The sequence below is a fragment of the Onychostoma macrolepis genome, chromosome 20, assembly GCF_012432095.1.
Source record: "Onychostoma macrolepis isolate SWU-2019 chromosome 20, ASM1243209v1, whole genome shotgun sequence".
Lineage (NCBI taxonomy): Eukaryota > Metazoa > Chordata > Actinopteri > Cypriniformes > Cyprinidae > Onychostoma > Onychostoma macrolepis.
This window is the reverse complement of record NC_081174.1, coordinates 27,340,805-27,361,118: the sequence shown is the minus strand read 5'-3', so window position 1 is coordinate 27,361,118 and position 20,314 is coordinate 27,340,805. Positions and strand designations below refer to the sequence as shown.

Below are 20,314 nucleotides of genomic sequence, written 5' to 3'. Positions count from 1 at the left end.
TATGCAATTCTGAGTGAGCTACACACAGGTGAGTGGGCTATACAAACCACCTGTGGAAAAACACACTCTTTCCTCTCCATACGCACCAGGCACTAAAAACTGTTCTTACATCTAGTGTTGTATGTTTATATTTATGCTTATTTATGTAGCACCGTGGTCCTGCGAGACACGACATTTCGTTCCACTGTATGTCCACACATGTAGAGGAATGACAATAAAGCTCGACTTGACTTGACTTGACTTAACCACCCTGGGGCCTGTACCATGATGGTAGATGAACAAATTCAGAGTTACAGGATTAGTTTCGAGTTGACAAAACCAAACCACTCCAATCCAGCTTTGTTGGTACCATGATGCTGATCATCAACTTTCTTTGTCAACACAGGCTTTGATCTTGAGTTTTTGGAGCACGTGCACATGAATGTGTGACATCACTGGCGAACAGCCAATCACGAGCCTTGGTTAAAGATTAAAGGTTATGCTAAATGTTAAGAGATTGAAGAATATGATGAATTTAAATGCATTTACAATTACAAGTACTTGTTCATGAAAGAAGACAAATAAAATAAATTATCTTGCTTTATCAGTGCATTCACAAGTGAAACTGAAGTTAGTTTTTATAGTTGGAAATATACAGCGATAGAGACTCGAACATGTAAGGTCACGTAGTCATTTTTAAAGCGTTATCTATTGATTCTACAGGTTATTTATATTATATACAATCTGTATATATTAACATTCATTTAAAATAAATGATTTATAATAACTGTTAAACTAAAATTGCTTTTGTGTAATGGATTAATAATAATATAAATCATATAATTATATAAATCTATATAATAACTAAATAACTAAATAACTAAATTTTTGGTTTTTGCCAGAATTTATCAACGTTTGTTATAGGTAAGTCAATCTTTGTCATAGGCAAGTCAATCTTTGTCACGTATGTCTTTTAAAAATGGCCATCCTGGTCATTACTGTGGGTTTTATGCTTGTATTTATCTATCAGCATTTGTTATAAGCAAATCAATCTTTGTCATGCATTTCTTTTAGGTCTTTTAAAGGGGTCATATAATGCCATTTTTGTACAAGCTAATATGATTCTTTAGGGTCTAAATTGAAAGTTTGTAATATACTTTAATTAAAAATTCTCATTAGTATTGTAAGAAAACACTCATTTTACCTGCTCAAAAACAGCTCTGTTTTCAGCACACAGTTTTAGTGCGTGTGTTTTTAAATGCTAATGAGCTTTGCTCGCCCCGCCCCTCTGTTCTGTGGGGCGTTTTTGACACAACACACGTGGAGTGTTGCCTTGACAACAGTTGAGGGTATATTTTGAAGAATGGCAGCGGGAGTCTCTGAGGATACTGTGCAACCTTATCAATTCGAACCGAGTCGGACCGGAACAGGATGACGGCCCGAAGAAGTTCGACAATTAAGGCTCGAACGGACGTTTCTGAATGGTTGGTTAACGTAATGTCACTTTTATCTATTTTTGTGTGTACTGTCAGGTAGAGTAGTGAGATACGAACGCTATGTGTTTACTGATACGTTAGTTCATTGACAGATTGATGTTACAGCTAATGGTCATGAAAAATAAATTCGGTAAATGTAGGCTTGTCAGTGATGCGTAACGTTATCTATGCAGTGTTAGGTACAACTCTCAGGGCGGAAACACTGATATGAGGTCACGGCAGGAATTTTTCATATTGAGAACGTCGTAAATAGAAAACATGTACCCTGAATGTAAACATTAGCCACATACATCGTGAAGCGTGCTAGCGATTTGCAAAGATTAATATAAAGATTAATATAAAGGTTAATTAAACGTTACACTCACTTCTTCTGGAGGTTCAGCAGAAACACGAATAGTTGGTACCGATTCTTTTTTCAGGAGCAGCTTCTTAGCAAAACCAGCTTTATACTGACCTTCATTTATAAAGCAGTCTGGTGAAAAATGATTCGAGCAAACATGAAAACATTGACGTTGCTCGTGGGGAATATTCCCTTCAAAAGCAAAACTCAGCCACTGTGTCTTCAGCGGTTCGGACTTAGGAACATCAAAATGACTGCTGTGTTCATTATTGCACCCGAGAACAGAACACCACAATCGCTTAGACGCCATTCTGCTCATAGACAGCTCCAGCGTATATCAACAATGACGCGCGGACTATGATTGACAGCTCGCTCACGAGCAAGGGCGGGTCTGTGTTGAAACACTGCTGTCAATCAACCATCGTGGGAGGGGCGTCCGACCGTGTGGCGTCACACGGTCGAACGGCTTGATTTGAGACAGGGTAAAACAAATAAAGAGATTAAAAAAAAAACACTGGATGGATTTTTATCATTTTATGATGGTTGTGTACAGGCACATTTGTCAGTTGGCTCTTAAGTCCAACACCTTAACCTCTCGGCCATCCTGGACGTATGTTCAGAGGTTATTACTTTGATTTTAATGCTTGCATTTTTCTGTCCTTCCTTTAAAGGTAAATCATTAGTTTTTCTGTCAGATTTCTTGAAGACTAGCCCTACAAGGAGTGGGGTTTGAAGCCACGAGGACATTTGTCCATTGGACCTTAACTCCAATGCCTTAACCACTCGGCCATCCAGGTCATGTTATGCGGTTATTACTGCGATTTTTATGCTTAAATTTATCTATCAGCATTTGTTTTATGCAAATCAATCTTTGTCATGAATGTGTTTTAGAGATCATACCAGGAGCCAGGTATGAACCCATGAAGACATTTGTCCATAGGACTTTAAGTCCAACGCATTAAACACTCAGTCATCCTGGTCATTACTGTGCTTTTTATGCTTGAATTTATCTGTCAGCATTTGTTATAGGCAAATCCACTCGGCCATCCAGGTCATGTTATGTGGTTATTATTGCGATTTTTATGTTTGAATTTATCTATCTGCATTTGTTATACGCGCCGTTTTCTGAGAGACTGTTTACTTTAGCCACATTCATCGTGAAACTTGCTAACTAGCTCATTATTAGGAAAGGCGATTTGCAAAGATTCATTAAAAAAACCTTACGTAACTACTGTAGGTGAAGCTAGATCACGAATGATTAGTGCGAGGATAGACACATTTAGGCAGATCGTCGGCGCATTCCCTTCAAAAACAAACATAATCCACTGTGTCTTCAGGTTATCAGATGTCAGGAGTAAATGACAACTGCTATGTCCATTATTACATCCAACAACAAAACACTATAATCGCTTAGGAGCCATTCTTGTCTACATCTGCTCCGGCGGTGAAACAATGACGGACTGATGACAGCTCACTCAGGGCGGATCTAAGGTAAAACACCACTGTCAGTCTACAATCATGGGGGAGGCCTGGGTCTGACCTCACACTGGCAGGAATCTGAGAACGGCTTGATTTGAGAAAGGGGTAATGATTTTAGGAGATTATAAATTATAGGGTGGTTGTGTACAAACACTGCCAACACACATTTATGTTCAAACAACATGTAAAAGTGCATTTCGCATCTGATGACCCCTTTAAGTCCAATGCCTTTACCACTTGGCCATCCTGGTTACATGTTAAGTGATTATTACTGTGATTTTTATGCTTGAATTTATCTTTTAACATTTGTTATAGGCAAATCAATCTTTGTCATGTATGTCTTTTAGGTTTTTTAAAGATTAGCCCTACCAGGAGTGGGTTCAGATGCACAAACTCATTTGTCCATTGGATCTTAAGTCCAACGCCTTTACCATTCGACCTGGTCAAATGTTAGGTGATTATTTTGGATTTTTATAATTACTATGATTTTCATCTATCCACATTTGTTATAAGCAAATCAGTCTTTGTCATGTATTTCTTTTAAGCCTTCTACACAATGCACGATTTTAGCAATCCTGTAAGATCATTGCAGATCACACTGTGCAGCATGGCTCTAATAAACTCAGGTGCGACATGCATGTAGACTGTATGATGATGACATCTATTGACTTGTACGCTATGACGCACATTACTATAGAAGAATAAAACGTCTTCAGCATGCGCTAGTGGTAAACAAAACGAGCATGATGAATCACACTTTAGCAGTTGTAGTTTTTCCGAAAATCATGCAGTATGTTTCATGCTTTGAGTATTTGCCTCCTACAAATACACCCTTATGACTGCTTTTTAAATGTTTACCTTGACCAGAGGTGAGGTTTAAACCCACAAGGAAACTTGCCCAGTGGCTCTTAAATACAACACCTTAACCGCTCAGCCATCCTGGTAACATAGTTAAAAGTGATTTGGCATTTTTTCCTTCATATGCCAACAAACCCCGAAAAAAATTATTTTCGATGCATAAGGCATTTACCCATACCAGAAGTGTGGTTCAAACATTTGTGGGCACTTTGTAATTCCATAAAACTCAGCTATACAAGTTTAATGACTGTAATACAAGCAATTTCAGTTTACTCTTTCAGAGGTTTTAAAGATCTGCCATACATGAATACATCCTAAAGTTTCTCTTTTATATGTACATTACAAGTTATTGGAATAGCTATGCATATGAACCATAAAGGCCTGGTGTATGTGTATATGATATTCAACAAAAACACTTGCAAATTGTAATATTTTGTCTAAAGGTTTAATAATTCATTCCATTTCAAATAAGTGAATTTTCTGACTGTTATTTCCTATGTCAGACTTTACAGGGTTAAGCGCTCTGACGTCCTGGTGCTTGGATCTTGGTCCTAAATGCTCTGCCCCATTCAGATGAGTGGAAAAGCCTTAATTTATATGTGTGGTTGCTTTTACTTCTCTCCACTGGCAGAAAAGTCTCTTTTGGTTGAAACACTAATTGGCATGTGCGACTGTGGTTTTCCCTTTCTCTTTTTTTTTTTTTTTATGAATGGGAGTTCTGGATTGCCCTCTAGGGATTTCATAAATCTACTCCCATGTAGATGTATTGATCTCTGTGTGTTTGTCGTCTCTATTCCTCTGTCACTCTCCTATTGCTCACATCCCTGCCTGACAGCATAAATGATGTCCACGGCCTGCGTCTCTCTCCCGCCGTGTTACCATAGCAACTGGAGCGATAGGGGAACACTGTGTTCCTTCGATCTGCAAGTGGGTCATGGACAAAACGACACGTACCGAACTATACTGAGTGGCTAGTGCTCCACTCGGCTTTGCCGGTGACCTATATCACACGTCCAAACAGGAATCCCCATCGGCTGCGATGTCGACTGATAGGTTTAGCGCTCGGATGCAAGCGCACAGCATGACAGCAATCCTGTTGTGTAAGCACAAATGTCTCTAATTGTTATTTACAGCAATGCAACAAGCAATCTTCAGTCGATATCTCACTGAAAAGAGGCTATTTGGAGCATGTGAGTCAAGTTTGAACGTGTGGAGATTATTTAAGTGGTGAACCCAAGATGCCTTTAGGGTGCAGCTGGGATAATTAAAAAATCCAGATAGTCAGATGATACAAAAAAAACTCTTTAAATGAATAGGAGAGGAGCAGGAGCTGCATAGCCATTTTTTCAAAATGTTTCCACAGAAACTAATAATAGCTGCTACATAGAAGGTCAGTAAATGATCACAACATTACATTTTTGGGTGCATTATTCTTTAAGAAGTGTCAATGCAAATATGTATTGACAGTAACTCATCAACTAAAATGACAAAAAAAACATTTTGTCTCGCAGATCACAGTGTGCAGTGGATTTCAGAGGGACACACCCCATAGAGAGCTACTATTTCATTATGATCTCAGTGTGGTTAGTCAGACCGGTGCAGACTAAACTACTACATCATACTTGGATGTTGTCTTCATGTTTTACAACTCAGGAGTTCAACGAAATAATGGAAACCATCCCAATTCAAGGAAATGTAAGGGTTATTTTCAACTTAATGGCTACATGCAACATGTGTGGCCTGCTGTCAATTACCGCAGACAAATACAGGCACTTTTATGTCCCTGAGGCTTTTATTTTTTTGTGTTGAAACTAACAGATTTCAACTTTTTTTCTTTTTGTTATATAACATTTTTTCTATGCCTTCATCATTTTTGGTTTTATTGAGTTTTATGTAGCTTTTATGGTTTCATTTATCTTAAAATAGGAAAATACTAAAATGTTATATATATATATATATATATATATATATATATATATATATATATATGTATATTGATTATGGTAATCTAAAGAGTGAAATAATAAAGTAAACTAAATTTCAATATTAAACTGTTTGAAAGTGATTTACATACTTTACATTTTCTCACAAAGTATGACTGTTCCCAAAAATACAAGATAATTTGTATATTATTGTTAATAATAATAATAATTTAATTTAAAAAAATATAAATTTACGTATTTAGGATACATAAAATGCTTGCTAAGCATTTTATACAAAATGTTTAAAATCTAAATTAATAATAATAATAATAAAATAAAATTTCCACCACCATCATTTTCATCACAGAGTGAATGGTAAAGTTATAGTTGAGGAAACATCTATGAATGAATGGAAAACCTGTTTACACTAAATACACTTAACCTAGCTGGCTGGCAGGTCAGAGGTTTTAAAATCATACATGTGAGGCTCATAATTTCCTCAAAGCACATAATTGAGCTCTGCAGTTTCCTAAAGCACTTTTTTAGGCAGATGAACTTCCTGTGGGCGGAGTCTGCTTCATGTAAACATTAGGCCTACTTCACTGTTAAATATCCTTTTATGTCCCTTTCCGTTACCCGTACAGGTGACAAGCAAACGTAACTTAGCTAAAAGACTGGATTTAACTTTGCATGGTAAGTGATTCCATCATCAGTTTCATGCTAACATGTTTAATGTGGTTTGTCTGTGCTTTCAAAAGTTGCATATTTTAATTGTTTATTTCCTGTGCTGCAAACTTTACCATTACGAATGTTTTACTGTAAACATGTTTCCTGTTTGTTTATGCTCTCTGTTACTGTCTGCTGTAATTGATAGCAGAGGGCCATAGATTTTATGCTCAAAATATCTTGCAGTGTTGCTTTAAAATCAGTGAGATTGCAGAAATGAGGAGGTTGGAGGAGATCTTTTTGGTACATATATGTTTTGAGAGATCAGACATGCACATGCTCATGCAGTATTGACATGCTTTCTCCAAATGTCTCCTGCAGTGTCTTTGTTGCTCTAGGCGTTTCATGCTGCGGCCTGGCACTTGTTTCCCCATAATCTGTAGTCAAGGACAAAATGAGAAAGCCATTTCTGTGTCCAGAGGCCAGTGCCATACAGGAAACACATCAGCAGTGTGCCACAGCGGGTTCCTGGCACAGCCATGCCTGTCATCTGCAGCAGTGCTTGAATGAGGCTGGAAGACTGTGACATACAGTCTGAGCGTTTTGTAGACCGGGTTGTGTAGAATTCAGAATTTAAGAACTGGTTTGCAGTTCATGAGTGTGAATTTAAATCAAATTGGCCACACCTAATCGGGCTGATTTTGGGCCGATTTCTCCCCTTACGACAATCAATGTCCCGATTATCTTAGTGGTTCTAAATATTATCTTATCAGATTTTCCTGTGGTGTGAGGTGTGTTAAGAGTGACTGAATCTGCTCGGAAGAATGTCGGAGACACCCCAATCGCGAATCTATTTACGATCAGAAATCCTGATGTGTGGGGGGAACCCCGAGGACACCACACACTATAGGAGCAAAACGGTAAAATCTAGGATTTTTTGTCCTCATGTTTGTGGTCTCTCACATTTTGAAGATTTTATAAGATTTTAAAAATCTTTTAGTGTGTATCCAGCATAACAGGAAGTTAATAGGAACTTAAATGTGAACTGGAATGACAGCATGAGGAATTATTGCAATTTAAAGAAATTCAACACAGGTCATGCCTTCTGGGAAATTACGTTTTTCCACCACAGTTGACAAAAGTATATATAAATATTATATATTTATACTAAGTATAGTATATACCAAAAGTAGCATTTATAGTAGTAAAATAAATAGTTAAAAATATATATAATATAATATAATATAATATAATATAATATATATATATATATATATATATATACAGTATATATATACTGTATATATATATATATCATATTAATATAAACTTAAAGCTTTTAAAACAAGCCAAAATACACAGTTCAAGCCAACATAAAAAGTTTGTCGAGATGAGCTGTGTTTCTAGTTAAAATGTACAGTTATTGAAATTATTTGAAGTCATTTTACTGTAACTCTACTTCTATTAAAATTGAAATTTTGGTTCTGCATTTGCTATGTGAATTCAAATGTAAATCAAATTCTGGAATTGAACTGCAATACATACTCACTTCAGTTCTAAATAGTGCATGACCTTGTGTTTAAAGCATGGATTTCCGAGAAAACTTAGACAAAAACAAAACCATCTCAAAATGCAGAGAATATTAAAAGTCTGTGTTTTTGGTGCATTTATTGTTAAAATGACCATACTGGTTTTACAATGTCAAGACAGCATGAAATTAATATTGACTCTTTTTTTACAGCTTGTGTTTTATAGCTTCTCTTTTGTGTACAGATCATAATATCACTGTTTGCCAAAGTCAGTAGATTTTATTAACTTCCTCCAGTCTTTAGAGACGATTTGATGCACAACCTAATTATGGTAAAACAATGGCGTCCTTATAAACAGGTAGGGGTGCCGGCACATCAGGCAACCTAGATAGATATTTAGGGGAGCTTTGTTTCTTGGCTTGCAGCCATATCTTGATGACATTGTAGCTCTGTCCTCCAAACAGTATGATGCAATGAAAGACAATCTTCCACACAGCAGTGAGCGGCCCTGCTTTACCTCGCTACCTACATTATTCTCAGAGCGTCCTATGCAAGCGAGTCCCTGTATTGTGCAGTTGTTCTCTAAATGCATAGCACCAGAAGAATGCACTAAAATACAAGCGTGTTCACCTGGTGGAACATGCAGGCTCTGCAGGGCGTATAGCTGCTAACGCTGCCAAGGCTGGCCACAGTAAAGACTGGCATCCATTTACATCATGCTTGAGTGAACGGATACTCAGATTACAGGAAATGCAAACACTGGCCTCCGGGCTGGTGCTTTCAGTCTGCTTGTCTTACATAACCACAAATTGCTGGACATTTGCGAGCCGGAGGCTCCATTGTCTCAGCTCTATGTTCATATTTTAGGGTTGTAAACAGAAACCGATTGGGGTGAGATTTCGTAACGTCAGGCTTTGTTTTACGGCACTGGTATTTTCTCGTGAAGGGGAACTACCTGAATGTGCATTATTTTTGTTGCATGGTTGCTGTTAACAGGACAAACCTAAAGCTGTGAACTATATTTTACTTTATTTTTAGATAACTCTATCTAACAACTATATTGTTCATTATCATGACATGAAAAAAAAAAAAGTTTGTCCACATCAATGTACTCTTTGCCACAACTTATATATGACAAAGCATTTCTTTGCTGTTTTACGATGCATTTTTTGGCACACACAATTTTATTGCGGATATTTACTGCTAAGTTGCTCATTTTAGCGTACGGGTAATTTCACTGATCAAAATAAAATAAAATAATATAAAATAAAATCTCCATATAGCATTTATGTCTTCTCTTTTTTTTTGTAGTATTTAAAAACTGTTCAGCACTATTTATTTTTGATTCAGTCATGTAAATAAAATAGTATTTATTCTTATAACATTTATTAATTTTTATAAAAAGTCATATTTAATAATATCAAATTAAATATTACATATTAGTAGTAGTAGTATAATTTTATACTTTTTTGGTATATTTATTAATTTATTGTTTTTCGTTTTTGCTATTTACAGACAGGATTTGCAGTTTAGCTGGATAATATTTTAGCCCGTGTTGGTGAATTGTAACTGCACCAAAAAGCATCTTTAATGGCTTTTTAAAAAGCCATTTTTAGTTCCCCAATCATTCTGAAAATGTTAGTTTTTAGTTGTAAAATAAACCCTAAAATAGCCATTAGAAAATACTGTGTATAAAAACCCTTTTTGCAACCTTCAAGGTTAGTTTTTGGTTACTAAACTCGATTGTTGTCGTTTGGCTCCCCCCAAAAATAGCAAAATGAGAACCATATGCTAACATTAGGAGTATGTTGTTGTTGTTTTTTTTTTGCTGGAATGTAGTTTGATTCTATCTATCTATAGGCTATATACTGTATTTTGCCATGTACATATACATCACTATCTTTCATTATATAATATTACATGTTTTATCAAGGAGCAATTTTTTCAATATTATTTTTAATTTATTTTTTGCAGGCTCTTATTTTTCCCTGTTCAATTGTCTTTCCTGTCTTTGACGTCATATCTCAGTTAGTCACTAGTGAAGAATTCGGTCCTGTGTGTGGTGTTGTGCTGCCCTCAGTCAATCAGCGTTGCATTGACGTCATCTTGTGAATCTCTATGCATGCACACATTTCTCTTTGCATTTCTCTATTCCCATGAGCAATGATACAATATTTTATAATGCTTACTTCGAGGGTTCCTGCACTTCCCAAGAGTATGCTAAAAAATAGCTTTGAACGGATTTGTCATTTTATACACTGCATTTAAAAAATACACTTAAGATCCTTATTATTTCTGTGGCAGGTAAATAATGATAAATATTGATATAAGTTAAATTACATAACCTCATGTTGAAAAAGCTATTCAATGTCGTTGGCTACAGCCTCCGTCCGAGATGCCTGCATTAGCAGATACATAAATCAGTCACTTGCAAACAAGGATTAGAATAATCTCAACATCCACCTCATATTTGTTTTCATTTCTGTATGCAACAGATGCGCCACTTATGCAGTTGCATAAAGAACAGTCGAACATCCCTCAACATTGGTGAATTTCACTAATGCCTTCAAACTGCTTATGAACGCTTAACCAAGCAAATGGAATTGTAGATGTACTGAAGTCAATTAGGCATCAATAACCCCAGCTGAGACTGTTTACCTCGTCTGTGTTACTGTGGAGAGAGCATTTTCTAGTCCGTTTGAAGTTGCTCTCGACCACATCTGCAGCATACTGGCTGAGTCATACCTGTAGTTGTGTCAACAGCTCTGAAACCTACAGATTTCATGATTTCCTTTACATTTCTGAGTAAGTCAGCTCAGTCATTTCAAATGTGCAAATAGGTGCAAATTCAATGCACTAAGATGGCCATCTTTGTGTGTGTTTATGTGTGTGAGCATGAGAACAGGCACCCAGATGGCTCTTGCTTTGCTCATGAGACTTAATTGAGTTCTCATGTTATGCTGCACTTAAGTGTGTTTTGATGTTTCTCCTAAGATCATTAGTAGAATTAATTAGTACAGATGTTAGCTAGCAACACTCAGGTCATGGGTTCGTTTCTCATAGAATGTATGAACTATGAATATATACAGCATGCTAAAAGTTTAGGGCCGGTGGTAAGACTTAGAGATTGAATCTATTATGCTTACAAACGCTTCATTTATTTGATCAGAAAATAATCAGTAATATTATTACAATTTAAAATAACTGATCTCAATTTAAATATGTTTTAAAATATAATTTATTCCTGTGATACGATGCTGAATTTTCAGCATCATTACTTCAGTCTTCAGTGTCACATGATCCTTCAGAAATCATTCTGATATGCTGATTTGCTGCTTAAGAAACATTTGTGATTATTATTAGTGTGCTGTTTCATATTTTTGTTAAAAATGTGATCATTTTGTTTTGTAATTTTGCTTTAATCGTTATAATTTTCATTATAAATGTATTTACTGTCACTTTTGATTAATTTAATGCATCCTTGCTGAATAAAAGCATTAAATTCATTCAGAAAAAAAAATCCTTTTAACAGAAATGTACATTGAATTAGAAAAAAATCTTAAAATGCATAATGTAAATGTAGAACAAATCAGACAGTTGTTGATACAGAGTAAGATTATAGAGTTATACAATGAATGTTGATGGCACAGCTAAGATCATTTTGAATGTATTTGTTAAGAAATGTTCATGTTGAGGTCTACATGCCTTGGTGTCTAGGGGCAGCAGATCTGAGCAGAGGCCGAGACTTTGTTGAGATCTCTGAAGCTCTGGGGTCTTTTCCTCAGTAGAAACATCCGGGAAGCTGGAGAATTCATTTAAAAGTCTCTCAGTTTGCTTTGAATTGAACATTTTTACAGTCCAGCAGAAACAATTGAGATGAAAATGTTCATCTCAACCAAACTGAAAATTTTGTTATAAACCCTTATGCTACAGTGAATAATGACTTAAATTTCATCCCGTTTCTCTATCACATGACTTTAGAAGTCTTGTAATATAGTGCATAAGCCGCATGGACTATGATACTTTTATGGTGCTTTATTGGCCTTCTTAAGCTTCACTATAAATGGTCATTGTTTAGAAAAGAACAACATCGTGTTTTTAGGCATAAAAAGCAACTACACAGGTTTGGAATGACAGAAGGGTGAGTAAATAATGCCAGAAATGACATTTTCGGGTCAATTGTTCCTTTTAAAGAGACCTCATTTGTGTTTCGTCTTCCCTGCGGGGACGTCCATGATGTGAAAACGAGTTAAACGATACCTGGATGCGCTCTTCAGAAGCGTCGCTCGTACATTAATGAGCACAGCTGGGCGCTGTCAGCCGAGGGCTCTTCCTGCTTTTACTACCTCTTCCTCTCCCGTCTGTTTCTGACTGAGAGGCTGAAAATGATCTAAGGGGCAGTGATGCTTCCATGGCAACAATCTGTCACGGCATATGTGTGTGTGATTGTCCTTCCGCTGTGATGTCCATTCCCTCATGTGACGGCTCACACACAAACAAACACATACATGCACTTTGCACGTACTTCAACCATGTTGGCATGTCCCTAGAGACTGTGAACCAGTGTTATTTTATTGTCATTATAGTTTTTATTAATAACTTTATTAATTTAGTTTTCTTTTTCTGCTACAACTTTAGTTAAAGTTATTTTATTTGAGATTCATTTTTTTTCTACTACATCAAGCTAAACTAAATTAAAATGAGAAATGTTGCCATGGCAACTCGTTCTTTTTAAATTATTTTAATTTAGTTAGCATTTTTTTTTAAAGTCATAAAAAAATATTCTTTAATGGTTTTAGTTTTAATTTTAGTTTTTGCTAAAGAAAAGAAAAAAATCACGTGTCTAGTAATAGGTGAAAAATGGTTTGAGTTATTTTGGTTAAAGGAATAGTTCACCCAGAAATGAAAATATGCTGAGAATATACTCACCCTCTGGCCATTCAAGAAGTATATGAGTTTGTGTCTTCTTTGGAAAAGATTTTGGCAAATTTATCATTTCATCAATTGCTCACCAATGGATCCTCTAGTCACTAGTGAATGGGTGCCATCAGAATGAGAATACAAATGTGACCCTGGACCACAAAATCAGTCTTAAGTCGCTGGGGTATATTTGTAGCAATAGCCAAAAATACATTGTATGGGTCAAAATGATCGATTTTACTTTTATGCCAAAAATCATTAGGATATTAAATAAAGATCATGTTCCATGAAGATATTTTGTAAATTTCTTACCGTAAATGTATCTCAACTTTATTTTTGTTTAGTAATATGCATTGCTAAGAACTTCATTTGGACAAATTTAAAGGTGATTTTCTCAATATTTAGATTTTTTTGCATTTTGAAAATCAGATTCCAGATTTTCAAATAGTTATATCTCAGCCAAATATTGTCCGATCCTAACAAACCATACATCAATGGAAAGCTTATTTATTCAACTTTCAGATGATGTATAAATCTCAATTTCGAAAAATTGACACTTAAGACTGGTTTTGTCGTCCAGGGTCACAAATAGCTGATAAAAACATCACAACTGTTATCCCTGAAATTGTATTAACCCAAATTAATTAAGTACACTAAACACAAAAAATACAATTTTGTATGTAGCACTGAATTTTTTGAGTTAGGTGTACGATTTACATGAGTTTCCTCACTCTATTGAATGTTTTAAGTTGAATCAACTCAACTAAGCTTATTTGAGTCTGTTGCCAGGAACGCGACACAAAGAAGCTGATTGGCTGTTTGAACTGACGCCCCGAGGATGCGCATTTCTGTCAGTATTTGCTGGTGAGTTGAAACACTTTCTTTCTTTCTTTACCTTTTACTCTGAAACCATTATTAATAAATGAAAGGTATAACAGTTTGCTAATAAAAAAAATGTATAATTTAAGACTGCATGAATGTCGATTGCAAACATTTCGCCACGGTCTTTTACGGATCGACTTTTTTTTTTTTTTTTTTTCTTCCTTTTTTTACTTTTGCGAGTAGCTATTACACAAACAAGCTTACATTGAAAAACTTTGTGCATGTGCGGATATTAGCCCAAGAAATGCAATCTCTCGTCCACATTGTGTTAGTTAGCTACTGAATACATTTCATTTAATACCAAGTCTTTTCTATTTTGAAGTCTATGCATTTTCCATGTCATGCGGGATAACTTTACTGCAATTTTTTGAAGCAGTTTATGGATAACTCAACAGGTCACATCTTAATGACACTTTGCTTTATCAGCTTGTTAAAAAAAAAAGTCTAATGTGCTTTGTTGTCACTCCACAGATTCCAAGAAGAGCTGTGCTGAGCTAAAATAAGATGATGGGAATGAAAAGATGGAAATGTAAGTGCTGTCAATTTGCTTGTGGCAAAAGGGGATACTTGTTAAAACATATTAGACTAAACATTTTATTTATGTTAAGGCTATGGATTACAGGTAATGATGTCAATGTACAGTCAATGTGCTCATTGTTTTGCTTCATAAGATCTCAGTATATCGTCAAGAGCCAGGGGTATTAATTTTGTCTTTTCTGTATCTGCTTCTTTTTGTTTTTTACTCTCAAAGTGATGGAACCCCTTCACTTCCATTTTATGAATCACCAAGGACCATGGATTCAGTCACCTACATTTTAAATGGCCTGAGGGTGAGTAAATTAACAGCAAATTTTCATTTTGGGTGAACTTTTCCTGTAATATGGAAAAAAGCAATAATCGATGGAAATGTGATTTTCATTTTTCATTGATACATTGTTGTCTCTGCCACCTCAGACCTCTGACCTCACTGACATGAAGTGTGTTGCCATAAGAGGGATTCCTGTAATACCTGATCACCCTCCTTTGAAGAACTTCATGAAGTTCTTCAAAGCATGCTTTGTAAGTATCGTTGATTTTTCTTTGTTATAAATGATGTAAACTAAAGGGGTCATAACATAGTGTTTAGCTAAAATTTGTTTTATTAATTTCCTTCATGTCCAGGCTTCTGATGAGTCACACCAAAACGTTCCAGTTGGAATCCGCGAAAAAGCTGCATCACGATGTTTTTAACTTTAAACCGTAGCTTTTGGCCAAAATATAGTCCATAATCCACAATAACGCTTCCTCCAGTGAAAAAGTCCACCCTCTGTTTTGTACTGTTTTTGCTTGTAAACAGTGCTTGATCTGTGCATATTTCTCTCCTGATTCAGACAAGATTACATTTTCAGTGGACAAAAGCAATGTATGCAGGATCTATATTTTGGCTGGAGCAACGGTTTAAAGCTGAAATGCATTAATGATGGATATATTTCTTATTTGTTGATTATTGTGATGTTTTTATCAGTTGTTTGGACTCTCATTCTGACGGCACCCATTCACTGCAGAGGATCCATTGCTGAGCAAGTGATGTAATGCTCAATTTCTCCAAATCTGTTCAGATGAGAAACAAACTCATTTACATCTTGGATGGCCTGAGGTGGAGTAAATTTTTGGGTTAACTATTCCTTTTACCATAATAACCATGCCATGCGCTAAGCGTTTTTCACCCCCATTAGGCCTACTAGACGTGTGATTGCTCATACTACTCGCTGATACCGGCACACATAGATAAAGAGAAATGATAACCACAGCTCGGCATGCGGGTCACCCTTTTGTTCCCCTACCTCACGGTCAATCACGATAATACCATTCAGTAAGGCGACAGTAATGCAGCCCATATGCAAAACCTGCCACCGGTATGCTAAACAGGATTTACAAGCCCGATATTGATGCAGCCTAATTTCTGAAGCGGAGCACAGGAAGTGTTGTCAGTTCAGATTTAGCCGTGTTACCCGAGGATATTCAACAACTTCTCTAAAAAGTATATCATAATGACTTTCTTTTCTAGTTGCCGCACTTTGGTACGCGTCTGCTCTGCTGGCGTTGTAGCAATTACTCTCCGAACGGCTCGGATATCAGCCGCCATCCATCATTGGGTTAACGCTTTTCGCCGTGTTGGTAATGATCGTTCTCTGCAGGATTATGCTGTTTCTGCACCTATCTAATTAGGTCTTCTCTCTGATAGCGATGTGTCTCGTTGAAAATGGGGCTGTTTTGTATTAAAATATGATTGATTGCCTGGTTTGCTTGCTGTGCATCCTCGGGAGCCGATGTAGCGGAGGCATCAACCTCGATGAGTCATGAGTAAATGACAGACTGCTTGTTCTGTTCCCTTCAGTTCCACAAACACGGCAACACAATGGTCCACGAGACACACACAGACCAGAGCTGAGATCCATTTAGAGCTGAAAGAGAAAGATTTGACACAACAGTAATGGAACGTTGTGAATCAGCGTGCATGGAGATGGAGGTTTATTTTTCTTCTTTGTTTCTTTCTCTGGCACTTTTTCAGTCAAGGATCAGTGAATGGAGGTGCTTAACCTTCAGAAAATGTTGATCGTCTATCTTGGGAGGTCAAGCTAAATATTATATGAGCTGTTTTGTTGCATCTATATTATATGAGGCTTGCAAACTTTTGCAACACCGCAGTTTGGGACTTGTCAGAATATAGTTTAAAACCCTGTTTTTTCTATAATTTGATTTAAAATATTAGTGTTTTATTTTACTTTTTTTTTCATTATTAATGGGTAGGCCCTAGTAGGGTTGCAGGTTTAGCAGAGGCAGGCCAAGTGTTGTATTGTAGTTATTGCAACACACAATTTTTACATATTAATTGTATTTTCTTTTGCCGTTTTTTTGGTTTATATTTTTAAATTGTGCAATCAATCAATAATCAGTCTAAATGATTAACCTCTGATTAATTTTTATCAGTTTTTATGTATATTAACAGTACTCTTGCTAGTTTTGTTGTCTGTATTTTAAGATATGTGCAATAAATAAATAAATAAATAAATACAAAAATAACAACACTGAATGGTAAAGTTCATTTAATTGTCTCCAGTCTTACATGTATTAATTGTACCTTTTTGCCATTTTAAATCACGCAATAAATAAGTAAATACATAAGATTGAATGATTAGGTTAATTTAAAATATATAATGAATATATTTAATTGTGTAAGAAAAAATAAATAGGTTAAGCTAATTTAATTTTCTTAACCTTTCTAAAATTGAATGTGATTTTTTTTTTTGTCATTTGTTAACATTAGTTAATGTATTAACTAACATGAACGATACATTTATTACAGTATTTATTAATCTTTGTTAATATTAGTTAATAAAAATAGAGTTGTTCATGTTAGTTCACAGAGCATTAACTAATGTTAACAAGAACAACTCGTGATTTTAATAATGCATTAGTAAATGCTGAAATGAACATTAGCTAAGATTAATAAATGCTGTAGAAGTATTGTTCATTCTTAGTTCATGTTAACTAATGTAGTTAACTAATGAACCTTATGGTAAAGTGTTACCATTTTTTCTTTCAGCATGAATAATTGTCATTCTGTAAGGAAAACAGAATACAGAAGTTTATATCATTTAAGTCATTTTTCCTGCTAGGTTATACTTATGTTAAACATTAGCGTTTTGAACAGAACTGATGGCAATAACTACAAAACAGCTGCCTTTTTGTGCATCTAATGCTTAAGTTATGGGACCTTCACTGACCCTTTATTGTTTCTTCTTCTTTTTTTTTTCTTTTCAAAATGACGGTATGGCTGTATAAAGCATTTTAAATTACCCTTTTGTATGAAATGTGAAATAATAAACACTTTGTCTGCATGTACTTGGACAGTTACTTATTCACTTTGATTCACTTTAATGTCATTAAATGACTACAGAGGTTAAAATCAAAACACACATACTAAAAGTATGGCGAGTTTTATGAAAGTACCATGTCCGGTGCAGTTTGTTGTTTTCAATGTCAATGTACACAAATGTATGTTAATAATATTCAGATATTAGCATATGGCCTCTTCAAGACTACAACTACACAAGAGGGCCAGCGACTCTAGCATCCCAAATGACCCGTGTACAATAAACAAAAAAAACGTGACTGAAGTTTCCAGTAATTTATAATTGAAATGTCTCTCAGAACTTTCCATTAGCTGGTTTGGATGATGATCCCCTGGAGAAACATGTTTATGCAATCCCATCGACATCGACTGCAATGCGGTAGGAATATAAACGGCATCTTATCTAATCCTCTTTGAAAGTTCATCTAAATTATGTTTTGAGTGGATCATTTGAGTTTTGAGTTATGAACTCGGCTCAACCACTGAAAACAGGAAGTTACACCTGTCTACTTTTCCATACATCTCTCTCTCACTCACGCATATGAACCGAATGCTTTTAGTTTCGAGAAGCTGCAGTAAATCAACCCAGTCCTCTAGAACGAGACCTTAATTAGGTGCACTTCTATAACGCAGTTTAGGCCTGCTCTGTATGGCACGCATCCTTGTACGATTTGCAAGTGCTGTTGGGAATAAATTGTGAGAGTGTGTTGTCAAACAGTGAGTAAATCTAATAAAGCCATGTGAGCAGATGTATGCATGCTCTCAGATCAAATTCCATTGAAATTCACAAGGCCTCTTTTGAAAGTATCATAAACAGAGTCTGTTGACCCAGAAAGGTTTGGAGGAAGTTGATGGTAAATGAGGGAGAATGTTTGTCTGTGTTTGTGTTCAGATATGCAAAGCAGACAAGGCTTTGAAAGACAGGAATGAGGTACGTGCTCACAACTTTACATATAAAACATGCTGTACGGGAGTTTTACATTTTCTGAATAAGTGTTCTGGGATATTACTATGCACGTTTTTGTGTGGTTGCATTTCTAGTTTTAATTTTGTCATCAAGCAAATAAAAGCTAATACTGATATAACTACTAAAAAGTAGTTTGACGCATTTTTAAATGAATGAATTTGTATATATTAAATATCAAAATCGATATGGTCAAAAAAATTGTCTTTTTTTATTTATTTTTTTATTTTAATTTTGCACATAATGATTATAGGTAAAAAGACTTTTGTCAACTTTTTTTTTTTTCTTCTTCTTATTTGAATATGCCATTTTAGTAAGTGAAAAAGTGACAACATTTGAAAGAATAGTTCATCCAAAAATGAAAATTAGCTAAAAATTTACTCACACTTAAGTCATCCAAGATGTAGAAGAGTTTGATTCTTCATCAGAACAGATTTGGAGAAATTTAGCATCACATCACTTGCTCACCAATGGATCCTCTGCAGTGAATGGGTGCCGTCAGAATCAGAGTTCAAACAGCTGATGAAAACATCACAATAATCCACACCCTTCCAGTCAATATGCACAGATCAAGCACCGTTTACAAGCTAAAACAGTTCTAAACAAATATGTCAGTGGATTTTGATGTGAGAGGACAATAGAGGATGGACTTTTCACTGGAGGAAGCGTTATTCTGGATTATGGACTCATATTTTGGCCAGAAGCAACAGTTTAAAGTTAAAAACATCATAATAATGGATCTATTTCTTACAAACATGCAGCTTTTCATATCACAAGACTTTAATTGATGAACTAGAGTGATGTGGATTATTGTGATGTTTTTATCAGCTGTTTGGACTCTCATTCTGACGGCACCCATTTACTGCAGAGGATCCATTGGTAAGCAAGTGACGTAATGCTGAATTTCTCCAAATCTGTTCTCAAGAAGAAACAAACTCATCTACATCTTGGATGGCCTGAGGATGAGTAAATTTTTAGCAAATGTTCAATTTTGGATTAATTATTCTTTTAATGACTATGACATGATAAAACACAGACTAAAGGAAATTTTCATCAAAACTATGACTATATGATTTTGACTTATGCTTTATGCTTATGCTTTTGGCTATGCATTCTTGTCATGCCATTGTTTTTAACTATTTTTATTGTCCTACTAGAAAAGTATAGCATCCCTCCTCAACACACTGCACGATTTAGGGAACGAGTTGCACACCAAAGTTTAATGCAAGAGTTCAGGGGTTTGTTCGGGTCCCTAAGCCTTTGTACTAGTATAAGCAACAATAACAGTGAGGCTTGCTTTAGCAAACACCATTAATTACTTATGATGTCTTGAAAGCTCATATGAACACCAGATATTGGGGGCGAACCTTGCATACCCTGCTAT

At 35.6% G+C, this 20,314-nt stretch overlaps 1 long non-coding RNA gene across 3 annotated transcripts; it reads left to right on the top strand.

Annotated features, from left to right (window-relative positions):
* The first annotated feature begins 6,629 nt into the window (after positions 1 to 6,629).
* LOC131527704 (uncharacterized) lies at positions 6,630 to 17,223 on the top strand. 3 transcript variants are annotated; one of them, XR_009267724.1, is made up of 6 exons: positions 6,630 to 6,767; positions 13,979 to 14,053; positions 14,543 to 14,600; positions 14,823 to 14,901; positions 15,026 to 15,130; positions 15,233 to 17,223. It is a non-coding gene; the product is annotated as an uncharacterized LOC131527704 (long non-coding RNA). The 3 variants fall into 3 exon arrangements; XR_009267725.1 differs by lacking the exon at positions 6,630 to 6,767 and adding an exon at positions 8,124 to 11,074; XR_009267723.1 differs by lacking the exon at positions 6,630 to 6,767 and having other exon boundaries at positions 8,134 to 14,053.
* Positions 17,224 to 20,314: the final 3,091 nt, after the last annotated feature.